Here is a 6,000-nt window from a genome sequence, read left to right on the forward strand (position 1 = left end):
TAGGAGGTCGAATCCGAATAACCTTGATTGAAATCGATTTTTTTGTGAATAAATTTTGAATTATTTTATTTCATTGAGAACTGAACTTTCTAGTAATGAACAAAAATTTAATATAATCACTGATACTATACTAGTATTATTATCTGTTATTTTCTGCCTCAACATATATGTAATATTGATTTCCCATTTCATGTAGATTTCACTGAAATAAAAAGGTTAGATTGGTATAATATAGCTTATTTTCCAATTGTAAGATAAGAAAAATCGTGAGAAATATCTTGATTTCTTGGGAATTTAAGTAAAGTGGAATTATTTCGTGTTGTGTTTATTTACTGCTAATAATTGTTTTTTATTATTTGTGATTATCTTATCATTGGTCTTGTCAGAATTGGCAAATCTAAGCTCTTTTTTTTCATAAAATCGTTGCACTGTGAAGATAATAAATTTATTCGATTTATTAAAAAAAAAAAAATAGTCTTTCTAAACTTAACGAAAGAATTTATGGTAGAAATTAAAGCAACATAAATACACAAATCGTAAGATTAAATGTTTGAAGGAGGTGGTGTCTAATTTGTTTCAGAGTACGAACTTATCCAGTCATAATACTAAACTAACAGTTCATGCGATAAGCGCTCCGTCTCATATGTACGGTGATGCTGCAACGATACGGAGTTCGTATCACGTGATGTGATAGGTTTTACGCACTGGCGACATGTGATGAAAAAATATATATTGGTTTTTATTTGGAAAAAAAAAATGGATCCGGAAACCAAAATGAAATCTACGCCTTTTACTCTAAATGAGATCGGGAATCGCTTGTTAAAGTCTTTCGGGTATATCAAGAAACTTTTTTTCATTGATCCGGTGTACCAATCTCATTTTTAGAATATCTTTGTAAGAAATCAGAGTTTGTTTCCTTGAATTAATGAAAAAATAAATGAATTATTGTAATCTTATCTTGGAAGTGGAAATTATCTCGCTTTCCGACATCTGATCGCGCTGACACTAGGCTGATAGACTCGTTGTCGTTGTGGTGGCCGCCTACACACATGCATTTCTCTGGATGACCTTTTAAAAATTTACAGAATTTATATTCGAAATAAATCTTGGTACCGTGCAATTAGGATATGGCTTAAGTGATTTATGCGCGTTTCACTTGTTTTAGTCATTCCCTGGGGAGGAAAGTTCAGTCTTCAGTCAAATTTTACCAATCAACCATTTATTGAATAACAAACACCTCCGCCATAGGTCACCCCAAGTGGTTCGCTATATTTGGTGATTTGGCAGAGATGTCCTGGTTCATCGGGTGAGGTGTATTCAGGATGTGCCTGCCCACCAGCTCCTTGGCGTGCCAGATTTGAAGAGGCTGGTTTGGGTAGACCCTTTGGCTTCTCCAACTGGTATCTCGACCCATCGCCTTACGCCGCAAAGGGTGGGATATATTCGTATACCCGGCATTCCTGGACATAGGTACTGATCCCTAGATTCCTATCCAACACTCAAACTGTTTACCTTCCCAGAACTTCCTCTCCTTATTTTTTTTTAAATGAACTCTCCACACAGCATCCAAGAGATGGATGTGTGGGGTTAATATAATAAAAACACCAAAAAATTAAATACATCTAATAACGAAAAGTTAAATCATAGAAAAATGTTTTTACTGGTTAATTTAAATTAAAATATATATGTCATCATCAGTTCATAAATATTCTACGATTTAAATCAGCTTGATGAGCACAAGATGACCAGATCCACAAGATATCATTTTAATAGATTGTTATTATTATGATCTAAAGAAAATTGTATGATCGTCCACTTATTCGTCCAGCAGACATTTGTGGCATGCTATTTTATAATTAACTATGCCCTAACACTTAAACTCGGTTTATAGTTTATACGATATAAACGACATAACGTCGTCGACGGCGAACGTTAACCGGTCAGTTAACTGGAAGATTAAGTCCATCGACTTTTAATTGAGGGGTGAAAATGACCCAACGTAATAACTTCATTTATGTGCTTTTATGTTGGTAGTCCGTAGTGGAAGTAATTAAATTTCAAGGAGTGGGTTTTAACGACATGATTCCAGAATGATTAATGAACTGTATGATTTTATTCAGCTGTCGCTTACCTTACGTCTAGTGTGGAATTAAAGGAATAAATGAATTGTGGCAAGGAGATCTGGTCACTCTAGTCATTGTGGTCTAAAGCTATTTCACGCAACGTTTAGATTACGAATCTTGAGGATTCTAATATTACAAAGGTTATTCGTCAGAGCGATACTAAGAGTATCTTCCAACCTGTAATTGGTAACAAGCCAAAAATGTATATATTCTTGGTATACCTTATATTGTAGGTAACAGGCATTAAAATCGCTTGACAAACGGAGTCTAGAAACGTTCGATTTCAAGCACAAAACTTAATTTTATTTATTTTGTAAATAATTTTATAAAAAAGTTAATCAAGTGAATTGTCACAGATAATCTTAGCTATAATACTTGATTTTTTTAAAGTTGTTTCCTTTATGCGTTCATACATTTCTATTGAAAAAATGATTTTTTTTTAGTTTACATTTATATTTTTTATCGAACAATTTTTTTATTTATTTGTATTATACTCAAGCGAAACGATAGGAAAACCTTCAATCTATCGAAAGAATATTTTTTGGTATTCATAATATACACCAATTCGTTATAAGGTAGTGATTTAGCAATAAACTTCGCCTCAATTAGGTTTCGCAACAAAATCCATATAATAAACATAATCTATGTAAGTTACCAAACTTAAACGCCATTTAAGAAATTTTTAATTTTATAAAGCGGTATTTAAATTTGCAACTGCGCAAAAAAATATATATAGTACATGTATTAGTTGTGCAATAGGTAATTTATAAAATTAAATAATAAAAAATCGATCTAAAATCATAAAATCTGGTGGTCTATGTGAAGATAAAAAATATTTTGATTTTACTAGTAGCTGGTTTTCAGAATCGTACCAGCTTATGCTGCGGTTACACGGTGTGATGATGTCGAAACAAGTGTTCATGAAAAAATGATGTCGGAACACGTGTTCATGAAAATTCGAATATTTTGCATTACAACGAAAATTATTTGTATAGACATGATATAAAGGGTTTTCCAATAAGAGGTGTTATTTTGAATAGCATGCTATTTCGGTAGATGTTACTTTTGAAGCTTTCATTTTTTGACATTTGACAAGTAGAAACCACGCCATTAATAAAAATGGAACAATACACGATTCAACAACGCATTGAAATTATTAAAATTCACTTGAGTGAATCAAATGCAAATCATTTTGTGTGATGAGGCCCATTTCCACCTCGGTGGCTTCGTCAACAGGGCTCGGAAAATCCAAGAGTTATTGTTGAAAAGCCTTTTTATTCTCAACGTGTGACTATTTGGTGCAGTTTATGGTCCGGCGGAGTCATTGGACCATATTTTTTTGAAAATGAGGCTGGAGCAACAGTTACGGTGAATGGATTGCGCTATCGAGAGATGATTAATGATTTTTTATAGCCGAAATTAAATGGTATTGATCTGGACAACGTTTACTTTCAACAAAACGGCGTTACGTGCCACACAAACAACGAAACCGATGATCTTTTACGATTGAATATCAAAATAACACCTCTTATTGGAAAACCCTGTATTATCAAATAAGTAGGTACAATCGGTAAAACATTCTTAAATTGATGTGTTGATTTAGCGTGATGGCAAAAGCATAAGATGCCGTGTAGATTCCTACTTGTACTAAATAAGTAATTTAATATTTTTTTTATCATTACCATATTAAATAAATATTTTTTTTAAATTATCATCGTCTTGAATTATTACAACGCCCCTGGTTTTATATCCTAAAAATAATGATCACAACACAAAATAATAATAACTCCCCCCACCTCAAAAAATTAAAACTCGGTGTTGCACCTTTGTAAGCTGAACATCTTATTATGTAAATTTATTTTAACGTCTTTATTAAGTTTAGATTATATTAAGTGAGTTGAATTTAAATGTTAATTGGATAGTCAAACTTATAAGATATGTGGCCCCACAGTTATTTAGATGGACATTAAAAGAATTCATGCGATTGTTACATTAAGCAATTAACTTATCGTCAAGCTTTTTCTCAGTGGCATGGGCAAAGGAAATGGATTAACAATGGCATCACAAAATTAATAGCAAACTGTACTTACCGGTAATTAGTAGTAAATTGTACGTAAATTACTTGCAAGCTCTCCATTTTTTATTTTTTTCCAAACAGTCCCAAGGCTGAAGGTAGTGAGCAGAGGAAGGAGATTGGAAAGAGGAAGGTGGGGAGATTCTTGGCTGTTAAAATCTGGCCACCAGACATGGTAAGAGCCATTTCAAGCAAAGTTTTGATCCTGAATATTGGTCTTGCACCAGGGCAATATTGAGAGTATCTTCCACTCTGGAACGTTGCGCAAATATACAGGGTTTTCCAATAAGAATTGATATTTTTAATAGCCCGCTATTTCAGTAGATGTTACTTTTAAAGCTGTCATTTTTTGACATATTACAAGTAAAACTACGGCATTAATAAAAATGGAACGATACACGCTTATTGAAATTATTAAAATTCACTTGAGTGAATCAAATGCAAATCATCTTGAGTGATGAGGCCCATTTCCACCTCGATGGCTTCGTCAACAAGCAAAATTGTCGCATCTGGGGCTCGGAAAACCTAAGAGTAATTGTTGAAAAGCCTCTCTATCCACAACGTGTGACTATTTGGTGCGGTTTATGGTCCGGCGGAGTCATTGGACCTTAATTTTTCAAAAATGAGGCTGGAGCAACAATTACGGTGAATGGATTGCTATCAAGAGATGATTAATGATTTTTTATGGCCGAAATTGGATGATATTGATCTGGGCAACGTTTACTTTCAACAAGACGGCGCTACGTGCCACAAAAGCAACCAAACCATTGATCTATATCAAAATAACACTTCTTATTGGTAAGCCCTGTACTATACGTTATTTTAAATTAAAAAGTTGCAAACGGGATTTTAACCCGGGACTTCTGGTTTGCTAGTCGAGGCTTACCCCTCGACCACGGAGCCTGTCACCCCTTAATTATTATTATTTTTCCTTCACACTATTGATATCATTTTTATGATTTTTAAGTGCATCTTTTTAAAAATAGGTCAGTCTACATATTACGTTTTCATATTATATTATATTTTTGTGTTTTTTTATATTTGAGGATAACTGTAGACACGCACATGTAAGTAATATCCACAAACATCCACGAGTTATTGTGGGGATTTACATTATTTCATGTCTATGAGTATGAGTACCTACCTACGTTAAAAATAATTTATTTGTCACCAGCGGAATAAAGTCTTGAGAAAACTCGTACAAGACAAGTATAAGTAACATTCGAACATCCAAAACTCGATGACTAAGCTTCTAGTAAGCAAAAATATGTATGCACAAAGGAGAGATCATTTTAGTCCGTTAATATATTATCTGTTCGAGGGAAATTATGTGGGCCAAAACCTATTGTCTGCTCCATGTATACAAAAATTAGATCATACACCCAACATAAGATTTAGTCAAAATGAAGGCATGGCCATTCCAGAAGTTACAAATATATACGGGCAGAGAACATTCACTTATCTCGTGCCTACTATATTTAATACGATATCAATTCATATTTAAAAAACGAATCAAATTGCAGCACTCAACTAAAAAACTGCTGGAAAAATGGTCAATAGATCAAACTTATTTATAAGCGCCACTGAGGTGATATCTCACAAAAGCGGCGCTATACAAATTATCCAATAAATAAATAAATAAGTAATAAATTGATATTTTATCTTAAAACCCATATATTAGTATTCATTGATTCTATGCATGTAATCTTATGTATATATATGCCCATGAGTGTACGTTGTGTGCCTTTGAATACATGTGTGCTTAGGGTACGTATAGATTTGCGAACCGTACCACGAATTACG

The sequence above is a fragment of the Hesperophylax consimilis genome, chromosome 6 (genome assembly GCF_061612785.1).
Source record: "Hesperophylax consimilis isolate HC1 chromosome 6, BYU_Hcon_1.0, whole genome shotgun sequence".
Taxonomy (NCBI): Eukaryota; Metazoa; Arthropoda; class Insecta; order Trichoptera; family Limnephilidae; genus Hesperophylax; species Hesperophylax consimilis.